This window comes from Dendropsophus ebraccatus, chromosome 4, assembly GCF_027789765.1.
Source record: "Dendropsophus ebraccatus isolate aDenEbr1 chromosome 4, aDenEbr1.pat, whole genome shotgun sequence".
In the NCBI taxonomy this organism is placed as follows: domain Eukaryota; kingdom Metazoa; phylum Chordata; class Amphibia; order Anura; family Hylidae; genus Dendropsophus; species Dendropsophus ebraccatus.
The window spans coordinates 21,442,025-21,459,927 of record NC_091457.1 but is presented as its reverse complement, the minus strand read 5'-3'; the positions used below and the strand labels follow the sequence as shown (position 1 = coordinate 21,459,927).

General features: G+C 43.9%; 1 protein-coding gene across 1 annotated transcript in view; it reads right to left on the bottom strand.

Annotated features, from left to right (window-relative positions):
• SPTBN2 (spectrin beta, non-erythrocytic 2) overlaps positions 1–17,653 on the bottom strand; it is a 158,252-nt gene extending 140,599 nt beyond the window's left edge. The window contains exon 1 of the mRNA XM_069965239.1: positions 17,636–17,653. The gene's annotated coding sequence lies outside the window, so the exon portion shown is untranslated. The remainder of the gene's footprint in view (positions 1–17,635) is intronic.
• Between the last annotated feature and the right edge of the window lie 250 nt (positions 17,654–17,903).

Below are 17,903 nucleotides of genomic sequence, written 5' to 3'. Positions count from 1 at the left end.
TTTTCTTCTTTCAAATCAACTGGTGTCAGAAAGTTACATTGTTTTGTAATTACTTAAAAAAAAAAAAAAAATCTCAAGTCTTCCAGTACCTATTAGCTGCTGTATGTCCTGCAGGAAGTGGTGTATTCTTTTCAGTCTGACAAAGTGCTCTCTGCTGCCACCTCTGTCCATGTCAGGAACTGTCCAGAGCTAAAGAGGTTTTCTGTGGGGATTTGCTTCTGCTCTGCACAGTTACTGACATGTACAGAGCTGTCAGCAGAGAGCACTGTCTCAGATTGGAAAGAATACACCACTTCCCGCAGGACATACAGCAGCTGATAAGTACAGGAAGACTAGAGATTCTTAAATAGAAGTAAATTTTAAATCTAAATAACTTTTTGACACCAGTTAATTTGAAAGAAAAATGTTTTCTCCAGAGTATCCCTTTAAAACACACTCTGATGCTTTTTGCTACCACCTAGGGGGCAACCTCTCTTTTGATTCTGGTAAAATTAAAGACTTAGGTGGAGATTTATCAAACATGGTGTAAAGTGAAACTGGCTCAGTTGCCCCTAGCAACCAATCAGATTCCACCTTTCATTTTCCAAAAAGTCTGTGAGGAATGAAAGGTGGAATCTAATTGGTTGCTAGGGGCAACTGGGCCAGTTTCACTTTACACCAGTTTGACAAATCTCCCCCTTAGGGTCCTATAACACGGGCCGATGTGGGCCTGATGAATACTGTAGATTGGCGCTCGTCCTGGAGTGTGGATGGGTAATCTATACCGTTTTTGGAATAGTCAGCCGTCGGACGCTCATTGCTATTACATGTAGTAATATGCGGTTGGCGCCCAATGATTTTAGGTCTGGGCCTAAAGAAACAATGAGCCGTTGTCTCTATTACACAGAGCGATAATCGTCCAAATCGGGCCGATTCGGCTGATTATCGCTCCATGTAATAGGGCCCTTAGGCCTCATTCACATGTTCATATTTTTTAGCAGTGATTGTGGATCTGCAATGACTGATAAAGTACAGTCCCATAGGTCTCTATTGGCCCTATTCCGTAATTTTACACAGGCCGTGATCCTTGCTTCAAAAAATAAGTCTCCATAAGCTCTGACTTTGCACAGGTTAATGGGAAACTGACAGCACTGATTTAAAAATGCCAGATCAGAGAGCATTGCTACACTATGTATGCCATGCTTGTGTGACAGGCATCTGGAACCTGGCAGCACGAATATATGCACATCTGCCATCACAGGAACCATTTGTTGGAATTGTTTATAGCAGACCTGTCAGCTGCTTTTTGCTGAATGAAGTAAAGGAAGTATGAAGTGGGGCTTCTCAAATTAGGAGTATCCCTACTAGGAAACAGTGAGCTGTTTAGATGTGCTGGGCTTTTGCAACCTGGAGAACGCTGTCTGCTTAATCTCCTAATTTGCATAAATATTGTAAAGTTTATATCTCAGCGCTGGAGCAACAGATCGAAATAAGAGTAATGGTGCATTTACACAGGCAGATTTATCTGACAGATCTTTGAAGCCAAAACCAGGAACAGACTATAAACAGGGATCAGGTCATAAAAGAAAGACTGGGATCTATCCTCTCTTTAAATCCATTCCTGGTTTTGGCTTCCAAAATCTGTCAGATAAATCTGCCTGTGTAAACGCACCATTATATCTCCTGAACATTGCCTTTACTTTACTCGACAAAAATGAAATGTATGAAGTTTTCATGTCTGAGTAATGATATCTCAGTAATTCATAGTGTCCTGGTCTCCATCTGCACACATACCATAAACCATGGAATGTCCCAGGGAACTGAAGACTTAAGGCCCCATTACACTAAACGATTATCGGCTGTATTCTGCCAATATCAGTGATAATCATCTTGTGTTATGGTGCGTTTACACAGGCAGATTTATCTGACCAATTTTAGAAGCCAAAGTCAGGAATGGACTTGAAAGGACAGGGAATCTCAGTCTTTCCTTTATGACCTGATCCCTGTTTATAGTCTGTTCCTGGCTTTGGCTTCAAAAATCTGTCAGATAAATCTCTCTGTGTAAACGCACCATTAGGCTATGTTCACACATCGTATGCGCTCCGGCCGGGATCTCATGCGGCGCCGGAAAAAACTGTCATGTCAGTTTTCTGCGGCCGGAATTCAGTGAATTCCGGCCGCAAAAAGACCTGTCAGTTCACACAGTGAAGTGAGCGGCTCCGGCCGCTCACTTTTCTGTGCGCTATGGGAAGCTCTGATGCTGGCGCACGCTGACGCTTAAGTACCGGGATGATCCGGGCTAAGACCGGCCGTTCCGTGACCTAACTAATGTACATTGCTTATGGGAAATGCACATATAGGGCTATTTCCCTTAATTTAGTAGATCAGGAAGTGTTAGAATTCTCTCAGATACAGTGACGTCACGACGAAAGGTGTAATTCCTATGGAGTGTCCAGCAGGGGGCGCTCTATCTGTAGAAGTCTATGGGACTTTATTGTTTCTATGGTTTTTTTATGTAACGTAATGTAATGTAGTGTACAGTGTGCTTTATTGAATGAATACATCTATGGAATACTTTGGGGAGCAAATGTCCTTGCTCCCCAAAGTATTGCATAAATGTATTCAATCAGTACATTAGGATATCACAGTAAGCCCGCCGATCTGCCGCACTCCCGCCGATCCGGACTATATACACTGAAATACTGCTCCCATCATCTGCTCATAGTATGAGCAGGTGATGGGAGTAGTAGCTGGGTTATGGCTATCACTTGCCTGCCGCTGGACGCAGGGGGGAGCCGCTCATCACACAGGAGCACTCCCCCCTCCTCCTCCTTCCGGGATCCAGGGAACCTCCCCCCTATCCCAGGGCTGACTCCCCGCTTGGCCGCCGCTCTCCCCCCAGACATACCGGCTCCCGATGCATCTTGGTGTCCGCACTGACCGTCCTCTCCCACACGTGCTGGCCAGAAAGCATCGGGAGCCGGTATGTGTGGGGAGAGAGCGGCGGCCAGGCGGGGAGTCAGCCCTGGGATAGGGGGAGGTTCCGCGAATCCCGGAAGGAGGAGGAGGGGGGAGTGCTCCTGTGTGATGAGCTGCTCCCCCCTGAGCCCGGCGGCAGGCAAGTGATAGCCATAACCCAGCTACTACTCCCATCACCTGCTCATACTATGAGCAGATGATGGGAGCAGTAGTTCAGTCTATATAGTCCGGATCGGCGGGAGTGCGGCGGATCGGCGGGCGGCGGGAGTGCGGCGGATAGGCAGGCTTACTGTGATATCCTAATGTACTGATTGAATACATTTATGCAATACTTTGGGGAGCAAGGACACTTGCTCCCCAAAGTATTCCATAGATGTATTCATTCAATAAAGCATACTGTACATAACATTACATTACATAGAAACCCATAGAAACAATAAAGTCCCATAGACTTCTATATAGAGAGCGCCCCCTGCTGGACACTCCATAGGAATTACACCTTTCGTCGTGACGTCACTGTAGCTAAGAGAATTCTAACACTTCCTGATCTACTAAATTAAGGGAAATAGCCCTATATGTGCATTTCCCATAATTAATGTACATTAGAAATTTGTATAACTTTCCATAAGTAATAACATATCAAAAATTTATTTTGGCCGGACTTCTCCTTTAATTTTTAACATCTATACTGATCAAAAGGTAGATATTAAAAGTATGCCTTTTTTTTTTTAAGAACAGCTTAAGTAAGCATCCGTGGAATGCCTAAGTCATGGTCTCGATCAGGATTACTGGTAACTGTCCTGCACGCAGTCCTATAAAAGGAAGTTGTGAGCAGCGATGGTATAGAATGCGCAGAAATACCCGGAGCACTGACTGAATAAGGACATTTATTATGTAACATAATGTCACAACATAAAGAATTCAGAGGCTGCTGAAATATGATATCAATGCCAACCTGTCTATCACATAAGTGCCAATGTAGCTAGAACCTACCAAGCTTTCTAATGATCATACATTTAAATTAGGAACAAGTGATTCAAAGATGATAAGGAGACGCCTACACAGAACAACACATAGCCGGTGTGGGTGTAATGCAGGATTAATGGAACACTGGGAGGACCAGCACAATGTTGGCATTGAGGACACGAACTATATTTTACTTTACCGTTTTAACCCATAAAGTGTCATTTGTTGTTTTTTTTTTGTTGTTTTTTTTTTTTTTTGCAGAAATCAATAGTCCAGGTGATTTTAAGAAACTTTGTAACTGGGTTTATTAGGCAAATATGCCATTATCTGCATTCAGTAAGCCTTTCCCCAGGTCCCCCCCCCCCCCCTCTCATTCACTGCTCATTATCAGGAAATCACCACTCTTTTACATCACTCGGCCCATGTGTAACCTAAGGACAGGGGAGGGGGGAAGAGGGAGATTAGTCGCCAGCAGAGAGCAGAGAACAAAGGATTACACAGCGGGACCTGTGTGAAAGCCACTATTCAAAGGTCAGAGAGGTCAGTGCTGACTTCAGAGGAGATAGCCCAGTGATGTAGCTGTAAATTAACTCTTTGTTGTCCTGTTTTGGTGCCTCATCTCCCTCCACCCCTCCCCTCTCCATAGACAACCATGAAGACAGGGGGGAGAGCTTCACACTGCTTTTTCATGATAAAAATGCATTTTTTGGCTAATAAACCCAATTACAAAAATTTCTTAAAATTGCCTGTACTATTGATTTCTGCAAAAAAAATTTAAAGGATAGCGACACTTTAAATACCAAGTTAATTTGAGCCTTATTACCAAACTGCTTTCTTGTGAACCCGGCACAGAAAACCTGGATGGGGTGGCTTGGTTATGGCCATAAAAAGGCAGTAGCCTAACCCAAGGATTCTAAATGACCAAGGGTTTAAAGGGGTATTCCACTCAAACATAATTTTTCATATGCTGCTGCCCATAGTGAGACTAACAATTCCTTCCATACTTGTTATTATCTATTCAGTCTCCTGAGTCTGAGCTGCTGCTTTCTGCTGAAGACACAAATATCTGTGTGTGAGCTTTTCTCTCTGTCTCCCCCTCCTTTCCCCTCCCTTCTGAGACGGCTGATGTGATCAAGTCCCTGGCAGGCTTTATCGGCAACATTGTAATTGTAACTTTGTAAAGCTGGTGGGGGGGTTACAGCCTTTTTTTGGGATGAGTTGTGTTGCCATCCTTTGATACAGGGAATCATTCCCTGATGTCTCTTACAGCAGCACAACATGGGGAAATCTTCATTCTATAAAATACAACATAGGATGCCCCAGATCCTTTCTGTCCCACCAGGGCAAGGACAAGGGGTCCAGCAAAAAGACTAACATTTCTTTTCTCTTGCAGATTTATACTGTCTTCTAGATCTCATGGATTACACAGGATCATCTACCTCTTATTATCTCTGTTATTGGATATATTTTAGCAGGTGTTTCTAGATCCACCCAGATACTTTTGTCAAAGGATTTTTAGAGGTTTTTCTGGTTATTTGTTTCCTCTCCTGAATTCTCTTGGTTTGTAGGACTTTTAGAGAATCATCTGTCTGCTTGGGCTATAGATTTACATATACAGTATGCATCTACATAGATATATATATATATATATATATATATCATCAAGGTTATTGTAATGGGGTAGTCTTGTGGAACTAAATTATTTTGTTTTTCACACTTCTTTAACCCCTAGACGACCTAGGACGTACCGGTAAACTATGGGTGACTGTCCCCAGGCGAGCCTGGGTGCAGCGGTACATCCTGTGTAATGAAGTGCACTCTGGAGCGGAGCGTGCTTAATATTCAGCAGCCATGTCCTCAGCGTTAATGGCAGGCTGCAGCGATCAAGCTGCAGGGTGTCATTAACCCCTTAAACAGAGCGATCACAGCGTTTAATTGTAAGTGACAGGGGCCGTCCCCTGTCACTTACCGATCGGGACCCCTGCAGTGTGACTGTGGGGGTCCCGATTGTTTTACCGGACCGCCAGAGGTCTCTCAGGGCCCTATTCCACCGGACGATTATTGTTCAGATTATCGTTAAATTGTTCGAATCTAAACGATAATCGTTCGGTTGAAATGCAGTTAACGATTAACGACCGAACGAGAAATCGTTGATCGCTTTATAAGACCTGGACCTATTTTTATCCTATTTTTACGATTTCAGCAATTTATATCTTGATAAATAATATTTTTGGGATTCCATCATACTTGTAATGGTAGAATGAAAGACGCCATTACATAGTACAACTATTCCTGTGAATAACAAGCCCTCACATGGCCCTGTAGATAGCAAAATGAAAGTGCTAGAGCTGTTAGAAGTGGAGAAGGAAAAAGTAAAACACAAAAATTAAAATTTGCGCGGTCCACTGTGGCATTTTGGGCTTGGTCCTCAAGGGGTTAATAAAGTTAGATAACTTTGTAATATAACAGGCCCTCTGCTGCCACTAGTGGCTGTGTGTGGGAACTGCATGCCTGCTCAAGCTCTGGTCCTGGCACAGTTAGATATATTGCTAATGCTGTATGCAAATTCTGAGCCTCCCCTGATGTCTTTATAATACATATTAGAATTAGAATCCACATTAGATTAGCAGTTACACCCAACAGAAAACAATAGTACAGGCGATTTTAAGAAACTTTGTAATTGGGTTTGTTCAGTGTCGGACTGGGCCACCGGAAGTGGGCCCCCAGCTGCAGCAGGATAAATACATGGTTTTGCCGGGTCTGCCCAACTCTGAGAAGACAGCCCCAGCAAAACCATGTCCTGGGTAGTCCCGGGAAGCTCCGCCCCCGCTGTGGGAAGCCCTGCCCCCTCCGGCGTTCGTTCTCACTCAAGCAGAGCAGGGAGAGGAGTCGCTAGGGCACAAGAGGAACCTTACAGGTGAGGTAAGTATATATGTTGTTTTAAATACAGATGGAGTGGCTGGAGAATGATGAGGGAGGTACTGGTATGCTGATGAGGGGCAAAAGGATGAGGGGGTACTACTATGATGATGGAAGGGCAAAAGGATGAGGGGGTACTACTATGATGATGGAAGGGCAAAAGGATGAGGGGGTACTACTATGATGATGGAAGGGCAGGAGGTTGAGGGGGTACTACTATGATGATGGAGGGGCAGAGGATGAAGGGGGTAGTAGTATGATGGGGTAGGAGGATGATAGATGGGTAGTAATATGATGGAGGAGCAGGAGGATGAGAGGGGTACTACTATGATGATGGAAGGGCAGGAGGATGAGGGGGTACTACTATGATGATGGAAGGGCAGGAGGATGAGGGGGTACTACTATGATGATGGAAGGGCAGGAGGATGAGGGGGTACTACTATGATGATGGAAGGGCAGGAGGATGAGGGGGTACTACTATGATGATGGAAGGGCAGGAGGATGAATGGGGTAGGAAAATGATAGAGGGGTAGTAATATGATGGTGGGGCAGGAGGATGAAGGGGGTAGTAGTATGATGGGGTAGGAGGATGATGGATGGGTAGTAATATGATGGAGGAGCAGGAGGATGAAGGGGGTAGTAGTATGATGATAAAGGGCGTAGTATGATGATGGAGGGGCAGAAAGATGAATGGGTAGTAGTATGATCTTGAAGGTGCAGGAGGATGATGAAGTAGGTAGTAGTATGATGATGGAGGAGCAGGAGGATGAGAGGGGTAGTAGTATGAAGAAGGAGGTAGTACTATGATGATGGAGGTGCAGGAGGATGATGAAGGAGGTAATAGTATGATGATGGAGGTGCAGGAGGATGAGAGCGGTAGTACTATGATGATGGAGGTGCAGGAGGATGAGAGGGGTAGTAGTATAATGATGGAGGGGCAGGAGGACGAAGGGGGTAGTAGTATGATGATGGAGGGGCAGGAGGATGAGAGGGGTAGTACTATGATGATGGAGGTGCAGGAGGATGAGAGGGGTAGTAGTATGATGATGGAGGTGCAGGAGGATGAAGGAGTAGTAGTATGATGATGGAGGTGCAGGAGGATGAGAGGGGTAGTAGTATGATGATGGAGAAGCAGGAGGATGAGAGGAGTAGTACTATGATGATGGAGGTGCAGGAGGATGAGAGGGGTAGTAGTATGATGATGGAGGAGCAGGAGGATGAAGGAGGTAGTAGTAGGATGATGGAGGTGCAGGAGGATGAAGGGGGTAGTAGTATGATGATTGATGATTTGGTCAGTAACAGTGTGGTGGTATGTTGAGAGGTACAGTATGGTGATATGATATATCTTAGTGCTGTTCTGGGGTCACTTTCACACACTGAGCCCCCACATAACTCTGTATTCTGATCTCTCACAAAGCCTCCAGTATACAATACACCAAGAATCCTCCAGGTACAACAGCTGCAAGCACTACAACTCCCAGCATTTACTGATAGTCTGCATCCCTCAGGATATGCTGGGAGTTGTAGTACATATGAGCTGCCACTTTAGAGACATATAGTGCTGGACCTTTAGGGCTGATGGTTGTAACAGATTACCGCCACCAGAAGCTTCTGCACAACAATCAATTATTAAAGGTTTGTTCTGTCTGAAACTACAACTCCCAACATACTCTTCATTAAAGTTTCATACTGTAGGGTATTCTGAGAGTTATAGTTCTACATGAAAACATGTCATTCACAAGGGAGTTGTCGCAGATCCAGATGAATCCAGGATAGGGCCAGGTCAGTATATCGCTTTTTACCGATTCTTCTTTGGTGGGCCCCAAGGATCATTTCTTCTGGTGGGCCCCAGGTATCCCAGTCCGACACTGGGTTTATTAGGCAAATATGCCATTATCTGCATTCAAAAAGACTTTCCCCAGGTGCCCCCCTCCCTCCTTTCTCTCATCCACTGCTCATTATCAGGAAATCTCGACACAGTCGGGCCCTGTGTAACCTATGGAGAGGGGAGGGGGGAGGAGGGAGATTAGTCACCAGCAGAGAGCAGAGAACAAAGGATTACATAGCGGGACCTGTGTGAAAGCCGGTATTCAGAGGTCAGAGAGGTCAGTGCTGACTTCAGAGGAGATAACTAGTGATGTAGCTGTAAATTAACTCTTTATTGTCCTGTTTTGGTGCCTCATCTCCCTCCACCCCTCCCCTCTCCATAGAAAACAATAAAGACAGGGGGGAACTAATTTTTCATGATAAAAATGCATTTTTTTAATTTTTTTTTTTGCTAATAACCCAATTACAAAGTTTCTTAAAATCGCCTGTACTATTGATTTCTGCATAAAAAAATGTAAAGTGACACTTTAAATTCTGTCTCAAAACCTATAAGCTTCTTCATGTAGAGGTTTTTAAGGGTTAGGTGGGCATTCTCACTGAGGTCAGTGGGAGATTTTCATGCAGGAATATGGTGATTTGCACATTTATTGGGGTCCACATCAGAATGGATTGTAGCTAGAGATCAGCGAACCGGGTTCAGGTTCGAGTCCATCCGAACCCGAACGATCGGCATTCTATTAGCGGTGGCTGCTGAACTTGGATAAAGCCCTAAGGTTGTCTGGAAAACATGGATACAGCCAATGACTATATCCATGTTTTCCACATAGCCTTAGGGCTTTATCCAACTTCAGCAGCCACCACTAATCAAATGCCGAAAGTTCGGGTTCGGATCGACTCGAGCATGCTCCAGGTTCGTTCATCTCTAATTGTAGCCTTTTGAACACACTGGTTAGGAACTCTTTGTACTGCTGCCACCTTGTGGACACTTTTCGAATTGCATCTTTCATTCTTAGAGAAATGACTATGTTTTTTATTTTTCCGACCAGATGTCCAGCATACATTTGGATCCTGGGAAAATATAACTGGCAGACATAATTTAACATGGGAGTCCTAGGATAGTACAGTGACTAGTGTTGCCACCCTAGAATGTATAACTCATGGATATGACTCTCATCAAGACCCTGGTAAAATTATGTTTGTTTGGTTTTTTTTTACATTCAGAGAAGAAACTGATTTAGGGTGCCTTCACACGTAACGGATCCGCAACGGGGAGCCTCACATGCAGCCGCGGTGCCAAGCAGGTAATGTATGCTCTCGGTGGTGGGCTGTGGGCGGCGGGGGGTTAACTCACATACTCACAACGGGATATCAATCCCGCTGTGAGTATGTGTTCTCATAGGGATGAATGGCATTGGATCCGCAGCAGATTTCGCAGCGTAAAATCAGCTGCGGATCCGTTACGTGTGAAGGCACCCTTAACATGTTTTCTTACTGCAGAGACTGAGGATTGTAATGTTAAAGGGGTTGTCCAGTGAAAATCTTTTTCTCAAATCAACTGGTTTCAGAAAGTTATATAGATTTGTTATTTACTTCTATTTAAAGATCTCAAATCTTCCCATACTTATCAGCTGTATAAGGGGGTATACTCTTTCCAATATGAGGGTATGTGCACACTGAGGAATTCTCGAAGAATTGGGCTACGTGAACACTGAGGAATGGCGACGCATAACCCGTTGCGCATTCCGCAGCACCCACCCGCCAGCAAACTGATGCGGGGGCACGCATTTCCGTCCGTGTCATAGACTCCATTCTATGCATGGGCGGATTTCGTTGTCTGTCCAAAGAATGAACGCATTCATGCTGGCAGGTGTGAGCTGCGGAATGCGCAATGGGTTATCCGTCGCCATTCCGCAGTGTGTACATACCCTTTGAGAGGAAAGTTTTCTGCTCTGAAATTCTGCAATGTGAACAACAGAACAGAAATCCCATTCAACACAATGGGACATGGCTCTGGACATATTTTACTGGAGGAATTTCAAGCTAAAATAAGAGCAGATTCCTCTTCAATTCCTCGCCTAATTCCTCACCTATTCCTCATTGTGTACATACCCTTAGAATTCCGCAACGGATTTTCTGTCACATTTCCTCAGTGTTTAGGGTCAGATTTAAATCAACGACACTCAAACAATTTTTTTTCGATTGTTGCCTGTAATTACACAGGAAGACTGCTGTTTAAATTTGAACGGTATAACAATTTTTCGCACAATAATCGTCCCATGTAATAGGGCTCTAAAGCCCCTATTACATGGGGTGACGGAGAGGAGCAAACGAGCACTCCTGCTCACTGCCACCGCTATTACACGCGTCTGCAGTGAGCAGGTGAGTGCAGGGGGACGCGGGGAGCTGCGGGTAGGGGCTACCCGGGTGATTGCTAGATCACTCCAAGACAACACAGGAGTGGCTTAGGGTGTGTTTACACAGACAGATTTAACTGACAGATTATTGAATCCAAAGTCAGAAACAGACTCTAAACAGAGAACAGGTCATAAAGGAAAGACCGAGATAAATCTGTCTGTGTAAACGCACCATTGGGGACAACTCTATGGGCCCTATTCCACCGGACGATTATCGTTCAGATTATCGTTAAATCGTTCGAATCTAAACGATAATCGTTCGGTTGAAATGCAGTAACGATTAACGACCGAACGAGAAATCGTTGATCGCTTTATAAGACCTGGACCTATTTTTATCGTTGCTCGTTCGCAAAACGTTCGCAAATCGTTCGCATTGAATAAGACATCGTTCGGTCGTTCGCAATAGATACGAACGCAATAGCGAAGAAATACGGAAGAAGAAACGATCGCAATTACGATCATAAGTAACGATTATCGTTCCATGGAAATGAGTGAACGTTTTCAGGTCTTTCGCAATAGCGGTCGTTTGAGATCGTTAATCGTTAACGATTATGCTAACGATAATCGTCCGGTGGAATAGGGCCCTATGAATGTCCTTAAGTGGCCTCCATCCAACCTGATAGACAGGAGGGCATCTGCAGAAAATCCCTAAATCCAGGTGTAAACCTTGTGGCCTCCTAGCTAGGAAGCCTGGTGGCCGAATCACTGCCAGAGAGGCTTCATCTAAATACTGACTAAATGGTCTAAATACTTCTGGCAATTAATTCTCAATAAATTATCACAGATTTCTACCATTCTCCATCACTAGGGATATCTGCATACAAAGGTTCAACTAAAAAAACACATGATTGTTTATAATAACTTATGTCGGGTTCTAGGAAATACATTGTAGAGGAATGGGATATTTCGCCTAATGCACCTGAAAGGCCTGATAAATGACTGTGCTTAGTGTATGATCCGGTGAAACAGTCCAGATGGCTGCACCGTCATAACAAAGCTCTGTATCCTACAACACAGGGATAGGAGGGAAGGCAGCCAGCAACTTCTCATTACACAGGAGCGCTGGAGTGTGAAGCGTTTGTCCTTCTCTTTATCCTACTGTTGGTCATACTGCCAGGGAGTAAGAATTCTGTAGCTTAGAAAAGATCCTTTTAATCTATTCATGTAGCGTTTGAATAACTATCTAAAGTTACATAGGCTGTAGAACGGCACTGGTCCATTAAGTTTAAAGGGGTACTCCAGCAAGAAAAATCTTTAAAATCAACTGGTGTCAGAAAGTTATACAGATTTTTTATTTACTTATATTTAAAAATCTCCTGTCTTCCTGTACTTATCAGCTGCTGTAGGTCCAGCAGGAAGTGGTGTATTCTTTCCAGTGTGACACAGTGCTCTCTGCTGCCACCTCTATCCATGTCAGGAACTGTCCAGAGCAGCAGCAAATCCCCCATAGAAATCTTCTCCTGCTCTGGACAGTTCCTTACATGGACAGAGGTGGCAGCATAGAGCACTGTGTCAGACTACCAGCACTGTGCCATTCACATCATATGGTAAGGCATGGCTCTCCAAACTGCGGCCCTCCAGCTGTTGCAATACTACATTTCCCATCATGCCTGGACAACCAAATTCAAAGCTTTGGCTGTCCAGACATGATAGGAATTGTGGTTTTGCAACAGCTGGAGGGCTGCAGTTATAAGACCAATGCTGTAAGAGCAGGGAAGTGTCAGGGGGAGGGAGGAGTTGTATATCCTGCGGCCAGTAGCGGATTATAATAGGTCCATTTCGGGCAATCCGCACCTGCCTGCGGCTGAGCAGCCTCCTTGACACTTTAGAAGCACATGCTTTCTTTATGAAGCCAGACATAGCTGAATAGTTGGCCACTAGGGGGCAGAATGAAACAAATTCAATCCCCCCCCCCTTTATTTTAGAGCAATGATCCACGTTCCTGTGCATTGGATATGGGAGTCTGTATGTAGATATAGATAGGCTATTCCATTTAGGACTGTGACACAAAACCTATTTGCAATAATGGCCTTTCTGGCTGTCACCCAACCTTCCCAGAAATAGATATCATCGAGACAGTTGAATAAATTATTAAACTATGATTTGGTTATAAAAATACCTCTTCTTATTAGTCATCCATCCCTGACACACCTTTTCCTTACCTGAGCATAAAACCAAGTAGATAACCATTACCATAAAGTAAAATTGCTGTAACTACTGGGTGTAACTCACAAGCTCCTTTCCTACAAGATAATTTTTCACTTTATAAAGTTGTTGTACAGAATTAGACAAACATGGCTGCAACACCATCCCTGGGCACAAGTCGTGTGTAGTATCGCAGCTCACGTAAGAAATACTTTGGGGAAGATTTATCAAACATGGTGTAAAGTGAGACTGGCTCAGTTGCCCCTAGCAACCAATCAGATTCCACTTTTCATTTTCCAAAGAGTCTGTGAGGAATGAAAAGTGGAATCTGATTGGTTGCTAGGGGCAACTGAGCCAGTTTCACTTTACACCATGTTTGATAAATCTCTCCCTTTGTTTCTAAGGGCCAGTTCACACAGAGTTAAACTGGTGGAATTTTGCCGCGGAATCCCACCAGCCTCCGTGTTATACTGGCAGTCTATGGGAGGGCTTTGTTTGCAATATGAGGACCAAAATACTGTGCAAAAATACTGCGTGTGAACCTAGCCTAAGGCTGGGTTCACACACAGTGGGGGAAATTTATCAAACATGGTGTAAAGTGAAACTGGCTCAGTTGCCCCTAGCAACCAATCAGATTCCATATTTCATTTTCCAAAGAGTCTGTGAGGAATGAAAAGTGGAATCTGATTGGTTGCTAGGGGCACACCATGTTTGATAACTCTCCCCCAGTATTTTTGCTCAGTATTGTGGTCCTCATATTGCAACCAAAACCAGGAGGGGATTGAAAACACAGAAAGGCTCTGTTCACACACTGCTGAAATTTAATGGATGGCCGTTATTTTATGACAAATAATGGCCGTTATTTCATAACAACGGTTGATGTTTTAAAATAACGCCAATTATTTCAATGTACACAATGACTAGCTGCACGTGAGTCTCTCACACTGGTGTGTAACATAGAGGGCTTGTGTAGCAATCCAATGAAATAGAAACCACGTAGACAAACGTTCATCAGGGCCGCTAAAAGGGGCACTTTTCCTTGCCATAAATGCCAGCACTGTAATTCCATCATTAGAGGGAACACAGTCAATCATCCCATGAAAGGACATCCCATTGACATTAAAGGATGGTTTTCCTGTAGGTCTAAACAGGTTGTGTATTTTCTAAAGTGCCCATGTGGGCTAGCTTATGTTGGTCAAACATCTAGAATGGTGAAAACGAGATTGGGGGAACACAACTCGTCAATCAGACGATGTATACAAAACAAAGGTATTGCACCAGAAAATGATTTTGGAAAAACTGGCGTAGCACGCCATTTCGCTGAACGTCGACATCAGGTTATCGATTTAGGTTGGATGGTGTTAGAAGAGATAGAAGGTGAAAATGAAATGCAAATCAGGAAAAGATTGTTACAGAAAGAGGCGTTCTGAATTCAGCGTCTTGGTACGCTGAACCCAGGAGGTCTGAATGAAATATGCGGTTTCAGTGCGTTTTTTGTAGCTTTGCGTGCTTAGCGGATTCTAATTGATACTACAATATTATCACGAAGGAGAGTACAAGTGTAAGATGTGAAATTTGTAATATGTTGTAACTTTGTAATGAAGTATTTAAAGGGAACCTGTCACCCCCCGTGCCGGGGTGACAGGCTCCCGACCCCCCGTTAGAGCAACCTATACTCACCTAATCCCGCCGGGTCCCGCTTCTGGAGATGGTCGGGTGATGGAGATCTTAGCAGCTGCAGCCCGGCGCGCGCGCTCCTCAGATGAGTCCAACGCTCATAGAGAATGACGGAGTGTCGGACTCGCCTGTCATTCTCTATGGGTGTTGGACTCATCTGAGGAGCACGTGGCGGGATTAGGTGAGTATAGGGTGCTCTAACGGGGGGTCGGGAGCCTGTCAACCCGGCACAGGGGATGACAGGTCCTCTTTAATTGTATTTTTTTTGTATCCGTAGCTAGGGAAGTCTCGCAATGCTTACTAGCTTTTTATACTGGTGGTGGGCTGATCACGTGGTGCTTGACAATGTGGAGTTTCTCCACAAAACGTCGCAGAATCCGGCGTCTGCTCCCGCGACGCCGATCATCTCCATGAGGACGACAGCGCTCTGATTGAGCCATAAAAGGACTTTTTGTCTCTCACACAGCATCGGAACTTTATGAGCACGAGTGTTGGGTGATATACCATATGTGCATTGTTATCCTGAAATATTTTTGGATAAAGAAACTGAAAAGAATTCTTGGTGTGTATCTTCTATTTCATTGAACGCCAATTATTTGCCATTAAATGGCGGCCATCCACAAAATTGTGTATAAATAGAGCCTTTCTGTGTTTTCAATCCACTCCTGGTTTTGGTTGCAATATGAGGACCAAAATACTGAGCGAAAATACTGTGTGTGAACATAGCCTAAGGCTGTAATACCACCAGTGTCCAGGCCTCAACCACTAAAATCTAAATGTAAGTCTATAGGACTGTCTCCTAGTGAACGTTCGCTGTCTGGGCACTCAGATACCAACCAATCAAAAGGGACATTTACACCTAAATATTTCATGGCTTTTAGGGGAGTTGCATGCATTTATTTTTAACTCATACCTGCATAATAAGGTATATGACATGATTTACCAATTCTGAAATGGAAGACCTTAAAGGGGGTTTCGAGCCTTTTTCCAAAAAAATAAAATTCCCAGGAAGAAGGTCGCTCCTGCACCATTACCACTTCAGGGAAGTGCACATGACCACTAAGGAGAGTGATTGACTGTAGCTTCCCATGCACAGTGTCCAGTGATGTCATCAGAGCACTTCCACCAGATAGTCCAGAATGGTGGCGGCATGGGATCAGGATTCAGCAAAGGGGTGAGTATGTTTTTTTTTTTTTTCATCCTGCCCTTCCCTGCTGACTGGTCCTTTCTTGAGTAGCAATGTAAACCTCCATTAAAGGGGTATTTCCATCCATAGTATCAAGCTTAACTAAAGAGAACGCAGGGGTTCTGACCTCTGGGCTCCCCATGATCTTGAGCATGTGGACCTCAAACTGCACCACTGCATAACTGCTTGATACATTCTCTATGGAACGCCGTAGGTAAATGAATGCATTTTGAAGTGGCAAATTTAAAGTGAATGAATGGAGCTCAGATTGTGGGGTGATGGTCATTGTGGGGGCCCCAGAGGCCGGACATCCTGCAGTCTTTTAATTATGCCCTATCCAATGCATATTGTGAAAAGGGCATAAATTGTCAAGATAGGGAAAAAAAAACTATTTAAAGGGATTGCCCACCTCCTTGCTTTTAGAAGGAAATCATATAAATGATGATGTCACTTACTCATTTATACTTTATTGTGTGCCCCATCTGTGCCCCACTATATAACATTTTTATATTAAAGGGGTTATTCCGGCTTAGATAAACATGGTCGCTTTCTTCCAGAAACAGCAGCATTCTTGTCCTCCGTTTGAGTGTGGAGTTTGCTGCTCAGTTCTATTGAAGTGAAGGTAGCTAAACTGTAATACCGCACACAACCTGAAGACAGGGGTGGTGCTGTTTTTCTCTAATCCCCAACAACCCCTTTAAGTGGCAGCAATAAGGGGTGCATTCCCTGCCACCAATGACTGGGCAGGAATGCACAAGCCCTGGTCTCAATCTTAGTTTTTAAATGGTATCTCGAACCAAGATTGGTCAATCTGACCATTACAGGGGTGAAACACTTACCAAATACTAATAAAATACTAAAAATATACTTATATATATTATCTAGTGGTGTTACATAGTCATTGACTTGTCAGACTAAACCTGTACACATATAAACAGCGGAAAGAAAGCAAAGAAGCAAATCATGCACAAAAAAAAAAAAAAAAAAAAACAAAACTATGTACCCAATACCGAGAACAGTTATTTTCCAGAATATTTCATTAAAATGGGCACTGTAACTTTAAGAAAAACTTTGTAGAGAGACGCATAAAAAGTTTGGATGCTCAGACCCCCACTAATCGCTAGGACCAACCAGGATCTGCGGACATGACAGAGATGGACACCTAGGGGGAGATTTATCAAACATGGTGTAAAGTGACACTGGCTCAGTTGCCCCTAGCAACCAATCAGATTCCACTTTTCATTCCTCACAGACTCTTTGGAAAATGAAAGGTGGAATCTGATTGGTTACTAGAGGCAACTGAGCCAGTTTCACTTTACACCATGTCTGATAAATCTCCCCCCTAATGTTTATGCGACCGTTTCGAGTCACGTACACAGTGAGCGGTGAGATCTTTTTCAATCGGTAATTTTTTTTTTTTTTTTTTTAAAGTGACAGGTACAATTTAAATACACTCGAAAAATGTAGAGAAATATTGAGCCCCCAGATCAAAGATAACCAAAAACCACCCAAAAAGAACAATGTTATGCTGATGGGTACTCACCCACACTGTACACTGCTAGAAATCCTGGCAATTTGTATGGACTTCAGTATCTCGATGACCAACGGAACGGAGGAGCTGGTGATTTTTGCTACTAAGACCTAGAGACAATGAAAAGTCTATAGAGGGAGTATACTGTAATCTCTGAGAGGCAGTATAACTGTGATTCAACAATAATTCTCTTATATGGGGATAATAATAACTTGCCGGTACCCTCCCTGCCCGTATGTACAGGCACATGCACGTCTGTCTACAGGCCACTATGCTGGCA